The following is a 21,982-nucleotide window of genomic DNA, read 5'->3' as shown; positions in this document are numbered from 1 at the left end:
CAGAGAATATGTCCGAGATGCCCACTCCCATTCCATAGCAACTGGTATCCCGACTCTCAGGACCACTTACTAGGCCACTCAGCCGTTGCCCATGGTTCACGAACTAGGACGTGACTACAGTAACCCACAAACATGAACCAGTCTTACTTCTTACTTTATTTACAGTCTTACTTTATTTCTTCATACGATTATTATTATTATTATTATTGTTTCGTTTCGGCCAACTAAGGACCACGTCATTTCAACTGTTTCCCTTGACCTTTCATGTTGGTCCAGAATTCCTTCATTCGTATACGGTGTTGCTCCTTTCGCTCTTCCGTCCTTGCCTTTCCAGTTTTCATCTTCGGCTTTAGTTGGAAACTCTGATGTTCTTGGAGATTTTACTTAAGTGGGACACGCTCCTGGATATCTCCAAATGAGATCCCAATCTCCTGCAGATCTTCCTGTACCTCGCTGAACCATGCCCCCTTTGCCTTTTTCTCTTGGAGGAAAGTGAAAATGCGGTTGGTTAACCTTGTTGACTTCATTCGGGCAATGTGTCCATAAAAAGGAATCCTCCTTTTCCGCATCACGTCGGTTATTTGCTCCACGTGCGAGTTCAACTCCTGGTTGTGCCGTCTCCTAAACTCGCCATTGTCTTTGACTGGACCTAAGATTTTCCTCAAAATCTTTCTTTCCTTAACCTCCACTTTCTCCATCATGTCGCTTTTGTTCATGGTGAAACATTCCGCTGCATATAGAGCCTCTGTCCGGATGACAGTGCAATAGTGTTTGATTTTTGTATTCCGATATATAGATCTTTTGTTATATTATTATTATTGTTATTAAATTAATAGAAGGACCGTAAGATATCATGGTTCAGATGATTGGAAGATATTAATGTGAACAGGAAACATTTGAAAGTGAAGAGATTGAGAATAGCAGCAATAGATCTATATGAGTGGGCGTTATCCTGTAAGAGGTCAAGATACTCAGAGCTCCTTAGGACCAAGGACTGACTGACTAAGTAAGTAAGTAAGTAAGTAAGTAAGTAAGTAAGTAAGTAAGTAAGTAAGTAAGTAAGTAAGTAAGTAAGTAAGTAAGTAAGTAAGTAAGTAAGTAAGTAAGTAAGTAAGTAAGTAAGTAAGTAAGTAAGTAAGTAAGTAAGTAAGTAAGTAAGTAAGTAAGTAAGTAAGTAAGTAAGTAAGTAAGTAAGTAAGTAAGTAAGTAAGTAAGTAAGTAAGTAAGTAAGTAAGTAAGTAAGTAAGTAAGTAAGTAAGTAAGTAAGTAAGTAAGTAAGTAAGTAAGTAAGTAAGTAAGTAAGTAAGTAAGTAAGTAAGTAAGTAAGTAAGTAAGTAAGTAAGTAAGTAAGTAAGTAAGTAAGTAAGTAAGTAAGTAAGTAAGTAAGTAAGTAAGTAAGTAAGTAAGTAAGTAAGTAAGTAAGTAAGTAAGTAAGTAAGTAAGTAAGTAAGTAAGTAAGTAAGTAAGTAAGTAAGTAAGTAAGTAAGTAAGTAAGTAAGTAAGTAAGTAAGTAAGTAAGTAAGTAAGTAAGTAAGTAAGTAAGTAAGTAAGTAAGTAAGTAAGTTAGTAAGTTAGTAAGTAAGTAAGTAAGTAAGTAAGTAAGTAAGTAAGTAAGTAAGTAAGTAAGTAAGTAAGTAAGTAAGTTAGTAAGTTAGTAAGTAAGTAAGTAAGTAAGTAAGTAAGTAAGTAAGTAAGTAAGTAAGTAAGTAAGTAAGTAAGTAAGTAAGTAAGTAAGTAAGTAAGTAAGTAAGTAAGTAAGTAAGTAAGTAAGTAAGTAAGTAAGTAAGTAAGTAAGTAAGTAAGTAAGTAAGTAAGTAAGTAAGTAAGTAAGTAAGTAAGTAAGTAAGTAAGTAAGTAAGTAAGTAAGTAAGTAAGTAAGTAAGTAAGTAAGTAAGTAAGTAAGTAAGTAAGTAAGTAAGTAAGTAAGTAAGTAAGTAAGTAAGTAAGTAAGTAAGTAAGTAAGTAAGTAAGTAAGTAAGTAAGTAAGTAAGTAAGTAAGTAAGTAAGTAAGTAAGTAAGTAAGTAAGTAAGTAAGTAAGTAAGTAAGTAAGTAAGTAAGTAAGTAAGTAAGTAAGTAAGTAAGTAAGTAAGTAAGTAAGTAAGTAAGTAAGTAAGTAAGTAAGTAAGTAAGTAAGTAAGTAAGTAAGTAAGTAAGTAAGTAAGTAAGTAAGTAAGTAAGTAAGTAAGTAAGTAAGTAAGTAAGTAAGTAAGTAAGTAAGTAAGTAAGTAAGTAAGTAAGTAAGTAAGTAAGTAAGTAAGTAAGTAAGTAAGTAAGTAAGTAAGTAAGTAAGTAAGTAAGTAAGTAAGTAAGTAAGTAAGTAAGTAAGTAAGTAAGTAAGTAAGTAAGTAAGTAAGTAAGTAAGTAAGTAAGTAAGTAAGTAAGTAAGTAAGTAAGTAAGTAAGTAAGTAAGTAAGTAAGTAAGTAAGTAAGTAAGTAAGTAAGTAAGTAAGTAAGTAAGTAAGTAAGTAAGTAAGTAAGTAAGGAAGTAAGTAAGCAAGCAAGCAAGCAAGCAAGCAAGCAAGCAAGCAAGCAAGCAAGCAAGCAAGCAAGCAAGCAAGCAAGCAAGCAAGCAAGCGAGTGAGTGAGTGAGTGAGTAAGTAAGTAAGTAAGTAAGGAAGGAAGGAAGGAAGGAAGTAATGGAATACTCACGTAGTCAAAATTAAGCAGTAAATTAACGCTGTACTATTGGACCCGTGCTGTTCCGCACCATTCGTTATTAACAGGTCAGATAACTCGTCTTGATATGCCTGTCGTAGTCATTATGTTTTGTCTACCATTTTTCATTGGTTTAATTAACATTTAATAAGAAGCTCGTTATGGTATGCCGCAATTCGTAGTCATAATTCATCCTTTCTGACGTCAGCATGCCCTCTGTTTGGTAAAAAAAAGTATCCATATATTCGCTATTTTATCCTGCAGTTCTAGGTGTAAAGCTTGGTATTGTGTAGTAGAATACAATGCTGTGTTCAATTGTAGTTCTTCCGTATAGAACGGTTGTCTTGTGAGCTTATAGGTTGGTCTCGAAGGAGCATTTTTTGGCCAGGATGAGAACCTTTTTTTAAGATACATGGCCTTAACTCTTTCTAGTGTAGCTATTTTTATAGGTTATCCTTCGATCGGTGTTCCCAGATAATGTTCAAAGCATGGGGTCTGTTTGTACGTAGACATTTTCTCTTCTATGAATGTAAGTTATTAGTAAGGTTCTGCCATCTGTTGAATGTATTTGGAAGCTGGTAAAGCTTAGAGAATCAAAGAGTATCTAGTAGGGAATAGTATTCTTCCGTGATGTGAGAAATGTATACTCTCTGGCTTGACATGAAGTAATCAAACATGGCTGCATGCAAAGACATTACTAAGGATGAAAATCACATAACATATCAGAATGTTAATAGAAAGTGTTGGTCGCTTAGTAACCTGCTAAGTACAGAATGTATTGCGGGTTAGGGTAAAACTTCGGTGGAATTACTGGAGTGATCATTGAAAGATTTTATTTTATGGTTACTCAAATTTGGGTTAAATTAGAGACCTATCAATGTCTCACAATTCACGGCAGGTAATGAAGCAAATCAGTCCAGTAAAACGGACGGACGGATTTGCGAAAGCTATTTTATTAAACATTTTAAATATATAGATATATATTAAAACCAATCAATCACTACTGATCTGCATTTAGAGCAGTCGCCCAAGTGGCAGATTCCCCATCTGTTGCTTTTCTAGACTGTTTTAAATGATCGCAAAGAAATTCGAAATTTTTTGAACATCTCCCTTGGTAAGTTATTCCAATCCCTAATTCCCCTTCCTATAAAATAATATTTGCCCCAGTTTGTCCTCTTGTATTCCAGCTTTATCTTCATAGTGTGATCTTTCCTACTTCCACTCAAACACATTCGTCTACTTATGACATTCCACGCCATCTCTCCGCTGACAGCTCGGAACATACCACTTATTCGAGCAGCTCGTCTCCTTTCGCCCAAGTCTTCCCAGCTCATATTTTGCAACATTTTTGTAACGCTACTCTTTTGTCGGAAGTCACCCAGAACAAATCCAGCTGCTTATCTTTGGATTTTTTCCAGTTCTTGAGTCAAGTCATCCTGGTGAGGGTCCCATACACTGGAACCATACTCTATTTGGGGCCTTACAAGAGACTTATATGCCCTCTCCTTTATATCCTTCCTACAACCCCTAAATTAAAACCTGTGACAAAAAAGTTCGGTGAATAGTCCTGTATTATCAAGATAGATGAACAATGCACAACAGTGACCTTACTGTTCTTCGTAATAGATCCTCCCATAACTATGCACTCCTGAGATTGGCGTTACATGTCCTGGATCATCCATATAGGATCATGCGTATTCGTAGCTGCAGACTGAGATCTGACCTTACAAAGAATGTATTCATGGTAATAAAATTTTTCTTGGCCTGCTCAATTTTAGATTTTATTTCTCGTTCGAAATCACGTTGGTCCTTCTATTTGGTGTCTAATAGGACTCTTGTTCTACTATATGACGTTTCATTGTGAGATTTGCTCGTATTGACTCTCTGCAAAATACCAGCATTTTATTGTTGAAATATTTCTTAGCAAATTAGGAGTCCCAAAACTATAAAAAACGTAAAAAAAGAAATTTCCTCAATTGTGCCGAAACTTGAAGGGCTAAAGGGCGCGGAATGCTTTCAAAATGTGAGTATTGTATAGATCTATCAAACAAAAAAGAAACAAATTTCGAAAATCGCTTCCGACCAATATGCAGTTCCAGAAAAGCAGTGAAAAATCGCTTGTTCCTTTACTTGTTTTGTTTCCTATTCACATCCTAGGCAAATTAACTTATATACATAAATCTTTCAGTAATGTGTTCCTTGGTTCAATACCCTCAGGAGTTGTTTGATTTTTTGAAAAATGTCCACACCGAATGTAGTGAAGGCCTTAAGTGAAACTCTGCATTGACTCACATTAGCGCTTGTAGTGGTAGGAAAAGCCAAACTTCTAATCTAATCGATCGGATAACGATGATTAGCAAAAGGATTGTAATTTATAGGAATAAATATATTATAATTTATTTTATTTTATTACCTAAAATTCGTAGCTCATATCCCTAGGATGTTTTCAACATTGAAGTGGTTGCCTGAAGGTGTAGAACTCTCGAGGTTTGTTTTGGAAATTCTCCACCATCTTATCCCTCCAGTAGTATATCTTCTGAAGATGATATGTGGGATTGAGATCCTATGGTTTCAGAACTGGAGTAGAAACTGTGGGGTGACTCTGGTTTCACAGAGCAAAGATAGATTGCAGGGTCATCATTGTTTTTATAAGTATGCAGCATATGTTCAATTAACGAAGGTATTGGTAATTTTTCTCCTTACGAATAACAGTGATATTGTTACAGAATATCAATACACTTAAAACCGTTAATTAGAAGTTTGATAATTCATTAAAAATTCCAATGAGCGCTGATTGGAAAATGTGTCCGCTGTTCCATTTAAAAATCCGCAGATTTGGCCATCCTGACGACGGACATCTTTCTGAGATCGGGTCGAGACGATATTTTTGCTCGCACATCGAGTATATAGTGTGTATATTTAGGTCAATAATGGGTTACTCGTCAGGGAGCTATTAAAGGAACAACGATCCCCGTTAATGCTAAGGGTTGCGTGGCCATTCAAAGCAACGGTGGACCCCTTCCTGAGGTCGGATCTGGGCGAAATTTTTATACATACATTGAGTAGAGGTAAAGAATCACTCGGTACATTTTTGTGAATAATAATGCGGAACTATTCCGGAAATAATTAAAAGAAAATTGATCCCCGTAATTTCCAAGAATTGAGTGGCCATTTGTGATACAGATGGACCTCTTCCTTACATCGGATTCGGACATCGAGTAGGGGTAAAAAATCCCTGTGTGAATTTTGGAATTTTGGTGAATATTTTGTCATTTCTCTCAGATTTAGTAAAGGAACAACGATCCCCGCTAATTCATATTTGTTTTAGGTATTTATTTACGACCTGATTTTGATCAATACTTCATTATTTAGTTTTCTTTTCACCAGTTTCATCTTACTTGTAATACAAATTCGCACCTAAAAATTGAAATTTTAGAAAAATGTTGCTTTCTTGGTAGTTATACGGAAGTATAGATTTCTTAAATTAGGCTGAGAGAATATTACAGACTTACGAGAGGCGAGTATGGTACATACCACTGCAAGACCCACCTTAAGAAGGAGAGAGCGGACCTGCGTTATTTGTTTGTGGTTTAACGTCCCACCTAACACATTGAATGTTTCCGGCGACGCAAGGGCGAGTAAGGGCTAGGATTGGAAAGGAAGCGCCCGTGGCCATAATTTAAGGTACAGCCCCAGAATTTGCCTTTTGAAAATGGAAAACCACCGAAAACCATCTTCAGTGTTACGGACAGGGGGGCTCGAATCTACTATCTCCCAAATTCAAGCTCACAGTTACGCTTCTCTAGCACCACGGCCAACTCATCTAGTACTTATTTGTTCATTTTTAAAGGTAACTCAAAAGGTGAAATCTACAGAAATACATTTTGGTATGCTTGTATGATCGCTGAAAAACCTGTCAAACTGGTCTGACAAAAATCTGCCAGACCAAAATACTTTTATGAGAAGATGGTTTCCTGAATCATGGGATGTGACCTGAGATATATGAACTGGAATTGGGACCATTTCAATTTTATTTTGAATATATATGTTATTGGAAGCTTATTTTCTGATGACCAATATCTTACGTTGTGTGTGGTTACAATATGTAAGACGAAATGAAACGTTATTTTCTAAAGGGGACCTTAATCCAATTTCTTAAAATGAATTTTCGATGAAATGTATGAAAATTCACTTCAGGGGTCGACACATTATTCTAGTACACAAGGACTCCAGTCTCAGAAATATTTGTACGTGAAATTACGTGTCGAATGCCTGGTTCCATCTAAAAACAGCGTCAGTACTGGCCTATAGCCTGTTTAAAAACAAAGTTCGCGGACATTGATGCTTGGATTGGTACCCTTTTGGAAAGGAGCAATTCAAATACGTGATACATGTTGTTAAAATTGTTTTCTATATTATTTACAATCCTTACTGAGAGCTAACTCTGATAATTAGAAGTAAATGCTCAGGTATTATGCACCTTTGAGGAGGTATATTACTTTACGTGAAGAGAATAGTTAATGCTTAAGGATTTATCATCCTATACTCCAGTACGAGTGAGCAAGAAATTGTGAATTAAATCCTGATTAGCGCTCTCAGTCTTGCTAACAGACAACCGACCAGACATTACTCACACGCCACAAGATATACAGACCTCCTCTCTTGTTCATCTGTAGCTAAAGAACCAGCCAAATTGAAATCTGGCACTGGTTCGGCAATCATCTTAATGAGAATTACTGATCAAGCATACGATTACATCTCCATTTGCAGATGTGACTCTCGAGCATGTAAATGGAAGTAGAACGTAGAGCTACATTAGTATTCATACCACTAAATGACAAGTCCTGGATGAAAGAAGGTTTGGATTTTTTATAAGATGAATAATGGGTCTCTAACCTCGCACATAATACACCATTTCTTCTTCTTATTCTTCTTATTCTTCTTCTGTTATCCGATGCGGATGTCGGCGATCATTATGGCGACCAGTAGAGGTGATTGGGAATTAGAAATGTGTTGTGGGGAGGGGGGAGAGGAAAAATGTATAGACAACAGAAAATTTAAAAGAAATAGCTATAAATGTTTTTTGATACTTTGTGAACGAATATCGATAGAGATGTTGAACCCTTGAACTTACCGTTCCATCGTTAGTCGTCTGCCACAGCTGCTGCAATAGAGCAATAACAAACTCTTAGATCTTGGGGTCGTAGCGGGTTTATTTCTGTCACTATATTGACCAAACGATGGGGTTCAGAAGAGAGCGTAACTACTTTAAATGAGGAGCAAAAATGGGCTTAATTTTTTTAATTCCATTACCAACCCAAAATATATTTATATAAATAAATCATCCAACAAATCACTTAATTATTTATAATAATTTCTTAACGCAGTCATGATACATTGCGTGAATGTTGTCTTCTTATCATTGTTTCAGATTGTTCAAGAGGAACGTAAAAAATATCATAAAATTTGTGGACAACAAAACTAGAAACGAAAATAAAACGTGAAAATCGGGCACCATTGATCCAAACGATAACTGAGAATGAATCCACACGATCCTTGGAAAATCTGACCTTCAACAAGTAGAATTCCAGATTTACATTTAATTAAGATTATCCACTAGTCTGATACCCTATCGGATATTGAAACACCCGCCGAACGGACCCTTAATCGAACCAAATTGACTATCAGTACTTTGGATAGGTTGCGATATATTACTGGAAAGCATGGTGTTCAATACAAGTTAACAGTAATAGTCACAATTAAAAATAAAATTCCACCAGGTATTGCCATCACATGACACCCTTAAGTTACGGAATAATCCCGACACTGACACATGCATCACCCAAACAGCTGTTCAAAAGGAATCAACAACAACTTGATCCGACAAGATCTTACATTACGTCGTTCTGAAGGAACAAAACTGCGAAATGCAGGAAACACTTATTCATTGTGCATTTACAAGAAATGCCAAACACTGAAGTTAAAGAAAAGTGATAAGTCACTTGAAAATATTCTTATAGAACCTACTTTCAGGTTATAAACGGGTATGTTAAGTTTAATAAATTTACAAGTCCACACGATAAAATAAATGAAAGTAAAACTTTCCAATTTCAATAACTACGACTACCATTACAAATCTGCCTACCTGTGCTTATCTCACTAAACCAAACTACAAGTAATTGGTAGACCAATGTCTCGCCTAATATGAAGTGAAAGAACAAAAATTGAAAATAAAATGCCTCAACAACTGACGAATCGAAACCGCATTCGTAACGCAAGTACTACATAAATCAGCTAAGTGTCAACACACGGCACAATCAATGTATATCGGACATCTGAACGATAAATTATTAAGTCGAGAAATAAAATAACAAACTAAAGTTAATCGAGCACGAACGTGCAGGGCTAAACAGCAATAATCAATCTCCATTAACTAAGTATCCACGCTGGACAACCCTTACATGTATACCACTGTTGGTTCCATGCATTTATGGAAATACCTTCTGGCTAGTGAGAATTATGCCGAAACATGGCCTTAATAGTACTTGCTAGCATTCTTCACAATTGCATTCACTACTGCAGACACTAACGTCGTTCAAGTCAATTCGCAAAACCACTAACCTAAGACTTGACTACATACAGACGACACCCTAATTCTGTCGTCGAGCCTATATAGTTTCTACACGCCTTAACAATAAATTTTTTATAACACATGCAGCATCCTAAATCTATCGTTGAGCTGAAACTGGGATATTTACACGTCATCTACAATATCAGGCGAAATCGAAACTTCAAATACAATCTCTGATATTTAACTTTAAACCCTTGTTGAAACTCTATCACAATGAAATGAAACTTGCCACAGAATGAACTCAAGTCTGGGAATATAACTATGTCCATTCCTTCCAACAAAAACGTGAAATTGAAATTAACAACATGCGGATACTTTAATCCATGATTCAAATACAATCTTAACACACGCAGTGAAGTTAGGAAAATAATGTATAAATTCAACACTCGTCTAACTTTACGTAAATATTGCCAAAACAGTAATCACCACCATCACGAAATCCACACTGTAATTCAAGCATGAGATTTCCAAACGGCCTACCATCTCAACGTTCCTAACCATTCTAGCCATGAACTATCCAGTGAAGCAACTTTCCATCGATCAACACAAACCAGGCTATCACTCTAATAACGTCCCATATTCTATCCCACAATGCTTCCAAATAAATGGTAATTTTGTCTCCTAAAATATACAGAATGGAATTTTGTTACAATAATCAAATAACACCTCGACCGTGTTTCAGAATGCACTTTGTTCGTGAGGTCAACTATCATAAAATGCACTACGCTGGATTTACATAGAATTGTCATTTGGACTTAACTGCCAAGAACTATAATCTTTACAGAAATTGGTTATCATGGGAGATTCTCGACTTGAAATTATAATAGGCGTTACAACGCGCTCACTTTGATTCTGACCACTATTAAATCAGTCAGATGTTCTGGATTGCTAACAGGACATCATTACCTTATACAGCCGGTCTTAGAAATATCACATTTTAACATACAGCCTGTCTCAAAAATTCTTCTCCATCGTCGAACATAGCCCACCATCACGGCTGCGTTCATACTCATAAAATACTGTCTTCCTCTGCATTCAACATCTTCCTAACTATTCTCCTAACATTTCATTTCCAACACAATCCATTTCTTCCTGTCCAAAATTTTTCAAATACACATAATCCCACGATAAACAACGTTATAAGAATCTTTTATTTACTTCATTACATCTTTCCGACCTCAAGAACAAAAATAACATACAAAATTTAAGCTTCCCCTCATTTATTTATTTATTTGTCGTATGGCATATACATGAACAGTACAATAAATTACAGGTTTATATCTACATTATTTACATAGGTAATCGCCTGTAGTGTCGCCAGGAAAAATTCAGTTGTTTCTCCACTGAAACGGCTGAGTGGGCATTCTTGTGTGATGTGCTTCACAGTTTGCCCCTCAGCACCACAGTCGCAGCAGGATGTAGACTTTTTCTTCCATTTATACAGAAGATCTGCACACACACCATGGTTAGTCCGGATCCGGTTTAACTTGGACCATACTTTCCGCGGCTGTTCAAAGCCAAGGTACCTTCTGTGTAATGCATGGCATATTTAAGGATTCTGCTGAAGCAAATTGTCTCCATTCATTAGACCATCTCTCAGTCAGATTGAAATGACTGGCTACAAGGTTCTCCGCCGTACAGGTGGGTGGACGTCTTGACTTAAGTCTGTCTATATCTAGGTGGGGGATATCCTCATGAATGGGCAATCTTTGATTGTTCTGAATCTTATTGTATTCAATCATCAGAGCAATGCTTCTACAGAGGTGGGGTGGAGGAATATGGCTTAGTACGGGCAACCATTAAATTGGAGTTGATCTGATCGTGCCAGTGATCATTCTCATTGTGTCATTTAACTTAACGTCTATTCTCTTCACATGAGGACTGTTCATCCAGACGGGGGCACAATACTCCGCAGTAGAGTAAACTAGACTTAGAGCTGAGCAGCGCAGAGTAGTTGCACTTGCACTCCAAGAAGAACCACACAGTTTTCGAATTATGTTGTTACGTGTCTGCATCTTGGCAGCGCTCTTTCTCAGATGTTCTTGGAATGACAGCGTTCTGTCGAGTGTAACACCTAGATATCTGGGGTGTCTATTGTGGCGGACGAGAGTGTTATCGAAGTATATTTTGAGGTCCCTTGAAGCTATTCGGTTGTTCAGATGAAAACAAGAAACTTCTGTTTTACTCATACTTGGTTGAAGTCTCCCCTTTCGAAAGTATTTTCCTTAAACAGAGAGATCTTTTGTCAACGTTCCCTCTGTCTGCTCGAAGCATAGGTCTTTAGTGGCAAGAGCCCAGTCATCTTCATACCCAAATTTCCTGGATCTTATGTATGGTATATCTGAGATATACACTGACTGACAGAGCAAATGCAACACCAAGAAGGAGTGGTCAGAACTTTATGCCAATTGCAGGGTGGACTGACGTCACTGAGGTATGCTCATGATGTGAAATGCGCCGCTGTGCTGTGCACGTAGCGAACGATAAATGGGACACGGCGTTGGCGAATGGCCCACTTCGTTCCGTGATTTCTCAGCCGACAGTCATTGTAGAACGTGTTGTCGTGTGCCACAGGACACGTGTATAGCTAAGAATGCCAGGCCGCCGTCAACGGAGGCATTTCCAGCAGACAGACGACTTTACGAGGGGTATGGTGATCGGGCTGAGGAGGGCAGGTTGGTCGTTTCGTCAAATCGCAGCCGATACCCATAGGGATGTGTCCACGGTGCAGCGCCTGTGGCGAAGATGGTTGGCGCAGGGACATGTGGCACGTGCGAGGGGTCCAGGCGTAGCCCGAGTGACGTCAGCACGCGAGGATCGGCGCATCCGCCGCTAAGCGGTGGCAGCCCCGCACGCCACGTCAACCGCCATTCTTCAGCATGTGCAAGACACGCTGGCTGTTCCAATATCGACCAGAACAATTTCCCGTCGATTGGTTGAAGGAGGCCTGCACTCCCGGTGTCCGCTCAGAAGACTACCATTGACTCCACAGCATACACGTGCACGCCTGGCATGGTGCCGGGCTAGAGCGACTTGGATGAGGGAATGGCGGAACGTCGTGTTCTCCAATGAGTCACGCTTCTGTTCTGTCAGTGATAGTCACCGCAGACGAGTGTGGCGTCGGCGTGGAGAAAGGTCAAATCCGGCAGTAACTGTGGAGCGCCCTACCGCTAGACAACGCGGCATCATGGTTTCGGGCGCTATTGCGTATGATTCCACGTCACCTCTAGTGCGTATTCAAGGCACGTTAAATGCCCACTGCTACGTGCAGCATGTGCTGCGTCCGGTGGCACTCCCGTACCTTCAGGGGCTGCCCAATGCTCTGTTTCAGCAGGATAATGCCCGCCCACACACTGCTCGCATCTCCCAACAGGCTCTACGAGGTGTACAGATGCTTCCGTGGCCAGCGTACTCTCCGGATCTCTCACCAATCGAATACGTGTGGGATCTCATTCGACGCCGTTTGCAAACTCTGCCCCAGCCTCGTACGGACGACCAACTGTGGCAAATGGTTGACAGAGAATGGAGAACCATCCCTCAGGACACCATCCGCACTCTTATTGACTCTGTACCTCGACGTGTTTCTGCGTGCATCGCCGCTCGCGGTGGTCCTACATCCTACTGAGTCGATGCCGTGCGCATTGTGTAACCTGCATATCGGTTTGAAATAAACATCAATTATTCGTCCGTGCCGTCTCTGTTTTTCCCCCAACTTTCATCCCTTTCGAACCACTCCTTCTTGGTGTTGCATTTGCTCTGTCAGTCAGTGTATAAACTGAACAAGAGTGGGGCAAGCACTGAACCTTGCGGGAGTCCATTATTTAGTTTGCTGGGTTTGCTGATTTCTACCCCCGAGACTACACGAAATGTTCTGTCACTCAGCATGTTATTTATGAGCCAGACTCCTGTATGGAATCACTTTAAGGGGTTTGCTGATTACATCTTCTCTCCATACTGTGTCGTAAGCTGCCTTTAAGTCAATAAATGCTACTGAAGTCTTTAGTCCTTGCTGGAATCCTGCTTCAATGAAGGTAGTTAGTGAGAAGACTTGGTCAGCACAGCTTCTTTGTGGCCTGAATCCTGCTTGTTCAATAGGGATCGTTTCCAACACTTTTGTAGCAATTCTACTCAAGATTAGCCTTTCAAGTAATTTATAGCATACACTAAGCAATGCTATTGGTCTATAGCTCTCTGGTGCATCACTAGGCTTTCCTGGCTTTAGGATTGCAATTATCTTACTCGTTTTAAATAAGTGAGGTAGATTACCTGTTCTTAGAATGTAGGTTAGAAACCTAGATAACCATAATTTCGTATTTGCTCCACAATTAATTAGAAACTCAGGATGAATCCCATCAAATCCTGGTGCTTTACCAGTTTTATGTATTTTGAAGCTGCCTCAATATCTTGCATACTAAATGGTTTAGTGTATTCCGAATCATGACGGCTTGGGGACTTAAGACTTGTTAATTGTTTTTTGATGTTCCTTGTATGATTTCTGTCTCTCGATGATCGAGATATATCAACTATATTAGCTGCAATTTTGTTTGGAGTGACTGCAGAACTTTTACGAAAGATGGGAGTGGCCCCACCAAGCTTCCGTAACAATGACCATGCCTTTCTGCTCGATTCTCTGAAATTCATAGATGTTACAGTTTCTGTCCATCTTTCTCTTCGAGTATTATCTAGGCTATGAAGCAGTTCATCCCCGATTTCTTGTTCACCGCTAGCAAGGAATTATTGGTATAACTTTTCAGTTGTATCAGTCCAGCCAGGAATATATTCCTTCCTATAGCCTCTATGAATGATTTTTTTTGCTGTGGCAATTACAGCACCCACAAATCTCTCATAATTGTTACTTGTTGGTGGTATCCATCTAAAATATTTATCAAGGTCACACGAGAACGCTTTACAGTCTGCTTTCCTGAAGTTCCATCGTGGACGAGGATAAGAAGTTACCAGGGGTATTTGCATTCCAACCTCAAGACATATAGGTCGATGTTGACTATGTGGGAAATCTTGAAGTACTTTCCGTGATGTGAGCAGAGGTTGATTATTCTGATCACTGGAAACAAAACATAGGTCTGGGTTGTATTCCTGTTTCCATACAGCGGATCTAAATGTTCCTCTATCTTTTGCATCAAATACAAGATGAATATTACGTTCCTCAGCCCAGTTCATGAGAGTTTCTCCATTAGAATCAGTGGCACTATATTTCCATTCTTCTTCGTGACTGTTGAAGTCACCCACATAGATGGCTGGATGGTCCTGTACCTGAATCATCTGGGCGAGCCATGGTGAAGGTGGAGGCTTGTAGACGTTTATGATGGTGATATCTCCAACTTTGATGACAACTGTATGTATGTCGTCTTTTGAGCTAGCTGCGAGCAATGAGGCATTTTCAATAGTACTACGAACATACGTAGCTGTACCATATGCATGGTGATATGTTGCACCTACGATATCATATCCCGATATTAGCCCTCTCATTTACAATTAGTGTTCATCCGCAGCATGTGTTTCATGAATGGCAACCACATCGATTTTTCCATCTCGTAGGATTCCTGACAAGTATTGGCATTTGGATTTGCTTATGCCTTCTATATTTAGATGAAGGACTTTAAGTGTAGGCCCGAAAGTCTTTGCCTGTTGGTTCTGAAAAGAACCGTTTGAATGATATATCATTTTCATGTAAAATAGCCAGGAGATCACTAGGATAGTCTGGCAGCCTGATCGCTGTTGCTCGCTTAGCACCACCCAGAGAGCACGTGTAGGGTACTTTCAGGTTGAAACCTACGGACGTGAGCAACTCCACTCCACAACTTCCCCACAAATAAATGTTAACTCTATCAGACTTCACTGGATTTCGGAAAAATCGCAAATCTCACTCGACATTACTGTTATGTACATGTTTTAACATAGAAAAATTTATCGTGATGTAATTATTATTATTATTATTATTATTATTATTATTATTATTATTATTATTATTATTATTATTATTATTATTATTATTTCAATTATTTTTATCTGAACTCATATGATGTTTGAATTTAGCATGTTTACCACGATTATATTCTCGTTATCATACTTATAATTTTACCAGTCTGAATTTCATTGATTTTTAGCACAATATTTAAACTTCGCATTTGATTGTTTCTTAGCGTGATTTTAAACGCATTTGAGAGTTTCGCAAGCCGACAAGTACAAAAGACACTTCGCCTGAACATTTTGAAATACTTATTCGACACACTCAGTGATAAATTTAGTGGGACAAGCAATTTACGATCTAACTACAACATTATGCACAACTTAGACAGACCTGTTAATGTAGTCATTCTGGGGATCTCGGCTACATGTTAGCCAGCTCGTCTCAGATTCAGCCACACATGTCTGGAGAATACATTATTAGATTTTACACTCGCTATTAATTTTAAAAACACAAATAACGCACTATTCTCCCTAGTCACCACGCGAGCGTATTTTCCGTCTGCCGGACAGCAATAACTGTTTGCGAGAGCTACTTTTCTCATCCTCCAGTTAGGTCAGGTGTTCAAGAGAAATCAAATTCGAATATGTCTCTGGTTAGTCTCCAAATTCCATTCAATAACTTCCAACACACAACAGTTAAAATAATAGCCAGCTACGTACTTTAATGAAAAATATTTATGCCTTCACGGTTTCCGTCGGCGGAAGTTCAGGAATTTTATATCAATTCCACTAAATATTCTAACTTGAACCACCTACATGAATACATATCACAAGTTATTCTGAGGAAACACTTACCGAACTTCTTCTCGGAGACACGCGGCGCGGGTTCCTCCGCCCGAACTTTCAAAGAGAGTGTGTGAATGTCCATAGGGGGTCTATTTATAAGGTCTGAGATTACGCTACCCTGGTCATGAAGTCTTGTGGTGCAATCCCATAAATTAATAACCGCTGGACCAATCTTCCTGAAACTCACTCCAAAAAATCAACCAAAATTCCAATTCACAATGATGTTGTTTTCATATTTTTCCCATACTTGCAACGGGCTTAATTAATTAATTAATTTCATGCATGCGACTTCGCGGTCTTTTTGAGGGTTTGACCTTGGCACGTGTTGCTAATCTGCCGATACAGAAGCCAACTTTTCTCCAGGCTTAATTACATTCATTTCCACCCTATGGATTCTACCTTCATTTAATATTTGTTACAAATTTCAATTCTTTATTCCTTCATTATGTTGCCAAAATCTCTCGTTGTGAAGGTTTATTATAGATTGTTAATTATTTAATACCCGAAATCGGCCGAAGTGTCTCGACATTGTACGAACGGATGTCTCGCTCGCCACGGTGAGTACGATCCCACGGTAACTGCTCACGCCATGAAGGGTGAGATAATCTCGCAGTAAAGAATATGGCTGCACCAATAGTTATTTGTAGCTGCAATATTTATCTGCAATATTTATCATGGTATAATTATGGATTCAATATAAAGGTTGACAGTCTACCAACTTAAGTGCAATAATAATAGTACGTACTACGTAGTATACCTAGTTACTCGCCGGTGCTACAGTCCACGTAGGCACTTGGCCTCCTTAATCAATTGCCTCCATTTACCTCGGTTCTCAATTTTCCTTCTATTTATTTTGCTCGTTCGTCAATAAATTATCCAATTGTACTTAAGGCAATATTAAGGTATCCGTAACACTTTCCTTTTTACGAGGTAGCGGAGTTAACCCTACACCCAATCCTCAACCTGGAGGACTAGGGTATCACTCTTACTCTGGACCTGCCCGGCTTGGGTGGCCCTACAAGGTATGCTTCCGTCGGCATAGCTATAAGGATCATTTGAACACGCAATCCTCTAAAACACCCGGCAAAAGGTATTTTTACCTTCGTCAAGGTGGTGGCATCTTAACGAGGTATAATAATACTATATAATAAAACATTCACCAAAGGAACAATATGTATGCATGCATTGCAATTAAATACAAGCACGGCGTGATTTTATAATTAAAAAGCCACTTTCTATTTGGACTGCATTGTAACAAAGTAACAGACAGTAGACAGAACTGAGCAGACACACTGACTGTGTGAGACTACCAGACTGACGAATGCGCGCGACAAGTGGGTGACCTTTAGAAAAATATACCGCAGCTACCCTTCGTTGTAGCATATGCTACACATTTCTCTGCGGGCCTCCACTACTTGCAGTAGCGCTGTACAATTCGGTTAGCCGTGACGAACAACATTTTCTGCGTATTTCCTATAAGTATTTTTCTTAATAATATTGAAGGAATTAAAGGAAGAAATCTGAAAAGGCAACAGAGTTCGTAAAAATTGCTTTTTTTATATAATTCTTAGTTTCAGGTGGCCAAAATGGAATTAAAATTGATTTTTTCTCCACAAAGCGGAAGAGGTGGGGGGAGGTACGACTGAATCATCTGCGAGCGTTGTCCAGCCAAGAAGTCCTCCCTTTCCCAGGCGTTTCTTCTATGACGGTGTTCATAAATTTTCATATTTTATATAATGACGGCGATCAGTTTTACTGTAGAGGAATCTGTGAAAAAATTTAGGGTAGAAATGTTTCAGAATTGCTTGGTAGTTTACTATAACTACTTGTTTACCGGGCGAGTTGGCCAGCTTGCATCCGGGAGATAGTGGGTTCAAACCCCACTGTCGGCAGCCCTGAAGGTGGTTTATCGTGTGTTGCAATTTTCACACCGGGCAAATGCTGGGTCCGTACCTTAATTAAGGCCAATGCCGCTTCCTTCCCAATCCTAGGCCTTTCTCATCCCATCATCGCCATAAGACCTATATGTTTCGGTGCGACGTAAAGCAAATAGCAAATAAATAAACTATTTATTTTACATTATTATCAAATATAAGTGTTTCTGAGAAAAAATATTTGTAATAACGTTTTAGTGGGTATGATTGTGTGTCACTGATAATTAAATGCAAGAATATATTTGTGAATTATTTTAAGTTCACCTTATGTAACAATCAATTACTACTGATCTGTATTTACTTCAATCACCCAGGTGACTGATTTCCTACCTGTTGTTTACCTAGTCTTTTAATAAATAAATGCAAATAATTTCAAAATATATTGAACTCATCCGTTGGTAAATTTTTCAATCCCTAACTCCTCTCCCTCTAAACGAATATTTGCCACAAATTGTCCTCTTGAATTCCAACAATTGTCGTGACCTTTATAATTGGGACTGCTGAACTGTTCCTCTTTTTGTTTCGTTTCGGCCACGTAATTTTAACTGTTTCCTTTGAGCTTTAATGTTGGTCCGGTATTCCTTCATTCGTATACGGTGTTGCTCCTTTCCCTCTTTCGTCCATGCCTTTCCAGTTTTCAGATTCGGCTTTGGTTGGAAACTCTGATGTTCTTGGAGTTTTTTTCTTAAGGGGGTCACGCTCCTGGATATCTTCAAAAGATATCCCAATCTCCTGAAGATCTTTCTGTACCTCACTGAACCATATCCCCTTTGCATTTTTCTCTTGGAAGAAAGTGAAAAGGCGGTTGGTTAACCGTGTTGACTTCATTTGGGCCATGTGTCCATAAAATGTAATCCTCCCTTTCCGCATCACGTCGGTTATTTTCTCCACATGCGAGTGCAACTCCTGGTTGTGCCGTTTCCTAAACTTGCCATTGTCTTTAACTGGACCTAAGGTGATAAAAACAAATATACGTTATTAGTCCTGCTATGTATCTCTGAAAATATTATTATCTAAATACGTTTGCCGTATTTGTAGAATTACGTTGTGAATATAGCTATAAAATTTGAACCAGCAAGGCGTGTACCCTTCATTTTTTCTTAAAATGGGCTTATAATAAAATAAGCTCGTGTATTTAAAGAAATTTCCTCTACCAAAATAAAATTGAGTGTGGTATACAAGATCGTGTTTTCGTACTTTTTGACATTCTCATGATAGAGCATCGTAATAGAGCCCGTTCTTTTTCCTTCCAATGAAAGCACTACACTCAACTCTAATATTATAAAAGCATATTAAATTAGAAGCTTCCTGAGTGTAACGATTGTGGTAACACTGAACGTAATCCTAACAAATAGGGTCATAAATTTATATGTCTTAAATGCCCTGCTATAGAGTTCGGCATTACTCATGTAATATCCTGGAAAACAGAAAACTGGATTATGATGTGTGATGTCATAGTTAGAGGTCTGTAGACAAAATAACCGAGAAAGGAGAGCAGAAGGTGAAGAAGACTTTGGTTGAGGTACATTAACACAGGTGGTGGTGGTGGTGGTGCTTATTGTTTTAAGAGGAAGTAATAGGAAACCGTTCTCTATACCAGGCAGCCCCCGAGCGCCGTACCTTCTACTTATAAATGTCTCGCATACACAAATGATGAATGGGATGTCTGCTAACTGGTTTGCAGAGGGGTACTACTACCAGCGCAGGTTACGGAAAAATATGACGAGATAACAACCGGACGGTCTCTCACAGCATGTTCCTCAGCACTACCCGTCTAATGCTACCCTTATCATTAGTAAACCTCGTTTTCGATCGCGAAGAACTAGGCTGGTGTATGGTAGAGCAGCAGTACATTTGCTGTCTCCAATTCGGCAATGGCTAGGGTTTTCAGCAAAGACGAATACACAGACATCATTTAACTCTATGGAGAAACTGGTCAGAATGCAGCCAATGCTCGCAGACGGTATGCAGAGGTGTTTCCAAGCAGACGTCTGCCTTCTACACATGTATTTCGCCGAACAGTATTAGTTTCTTTTTCATATAAAAAACTTTTATAGAGTGGAATGTATACACGTGTATAAATTAATAAGTTGCTAAAAATTTATTTTGCGTCTCTGACGGATTTGCAAATGCTCCTTGTTATGGAACCTGTGCAGTAATATAACTGCTATTGGTTTCAGAACATCCAAAATATAGAACATTGTAACGTTCCTTCCAAAACAAGTGATTCGTCATCCCATGCATCAGTAGTGCATGCGGGACATTTGTAAGTACGACTGTCATCGCGGATATAGAAATAGTTTCCAGTTGTCATGGTTAGAATGTAACTGCTAATGGTGGTGTTTGCTATCGTCATTGTGTTCATAAGCTTCAAAACTGCGTCTTTGTTAACCGCTGTTGATCAGAAGTGTTGGGAAGTAGTTGAGCAAACGTTCTTTTAATTACTTGTAACCACTACTTTCTTATAAAAAAAAATCACATCACAAGCAAATGTAAAGAGGAGAAATAAAAGTGGGCAAAAGAAGTAGCCGAAGAAATTGAAAATGATACGAGAAATGGAAGACAGGATAAGGCATATAACAAACTTAAATCCCTGCAGTACCAACCTGAAACAATATCCACTCTGCCGAAGGACAAGGACTCTGGGATGGGTTTAAAAGCAATTGTTGAGGAATGTGGAAATAGGTTTTTACCTTCAAAAGTGGTAAGGAATGGTAAAGATCCACTACAGTATAACACGGAAGTAAAGAGACTAAGAAGGAAGTGGAGGGTGGAAAGAAATAGAGTTAAAAATGGCTGTGGAAGTAAGGAGAAATTGAAGGAACTTACTAGGAAATTCAATCTAGCAAAAAAGGCAGCTAAGGATAATATGATGGAAAGCATAATTGGTGGTCATACAAATTTTAGTGAAAAATGGAAGGGTACGTATGGGTACTTTAAGGCGGAAGCAGGTTCCAAGAATGATATTCCAGGAATCACAAATGAACAAGGGGAGTGTGTATGCGAGAATCTCCAAAAGGCAGAAGTATTCAATCAGCAGTATGTAAAGATTGTTGGTTACAAGGATAATGTCCGGATAGCGGAAGTGACTAAGACTAAAGAAGTATTACAATTTACCTACGATGACAATGACATTTACAGTAAGATACAAAAGTAGAAAACTAGAAAAGCGGCTGGAATTGATATTTCTGGACACATAATAAAGGCAATGGGTTGGGATGTCGTACCATATCTGAAGTACTTATTTGATTATTGTTTGCATGAAGGGACTATACTGTGCCCTACTGCACTATAAAGTTCCGTCCAGGCGAAGGCCGGTCTCGAACCTAGAGTACAGTAGTGAACAAACTCTCACAGACGTGAGCTGGTGCACATAGTCTTACCTGAACACTGTCCTCTTCAATCAGCCGGTAGAACGCTCTTCTCAGGGATAACATGGGTATAACGGGGCAACATAAAGATAAAACACTAGGACATGTGCCTACTCAGGTAAGAATTCGACTAAATAAGAAATTAAAATAAAATATCTAACAGAAAACACCGCTGCATTCAAAGTTTAACAAATAGGGATTTATTACATAAAATTGAATTATTTACAAATAAAAGATCATTTCAATATGAGATGGGAAAATGACGCTGAGCCGATGACTATCAGTTCACTGCCTTCATAAAAACTCGTGAGCTGCAACAAGCATGTAACAATGGTGTAAGTAACGAGGTTTTGGAAGATGGATATCTGCTTAATTACACAAAAACAATGATTCCCATAAAAATTTACAATGCCTCGCGCCGTCGAACCCCGGTGCTAACAAATTTACCACCAAATTTACAATGACCTGACTTGGTCACGAACCCTAGTCCTATGACAGGTAAGGTGTCCAAGATACCTATGCAAACAATATGAAAGAATCCAATCAACACATACAAGGGTGTCAGTATAAAACGGGCCAGTGTTAAAATAATACGTAAAACAAATGGGACATAAAA

This window comes from Anabrus simplex, chromosome 6 (assembly GCF_040414725.1).
Source record: "Anabrus simplex isolate iqAnaSimp1 chromosome 6, ASM4041472v1, whole genome shotgun sequence".
In the NCBI taxonomy this organism is placed as follows: domain Eukaryota; kingdom Metazoa; phylum Arthropoda; class Insecta; order Orthoptera; family Tettigoniidae; genus Anabrus; species Anabrus simplex.
This window is presented reverse-complemented; position numbering follows the sequence as displayed.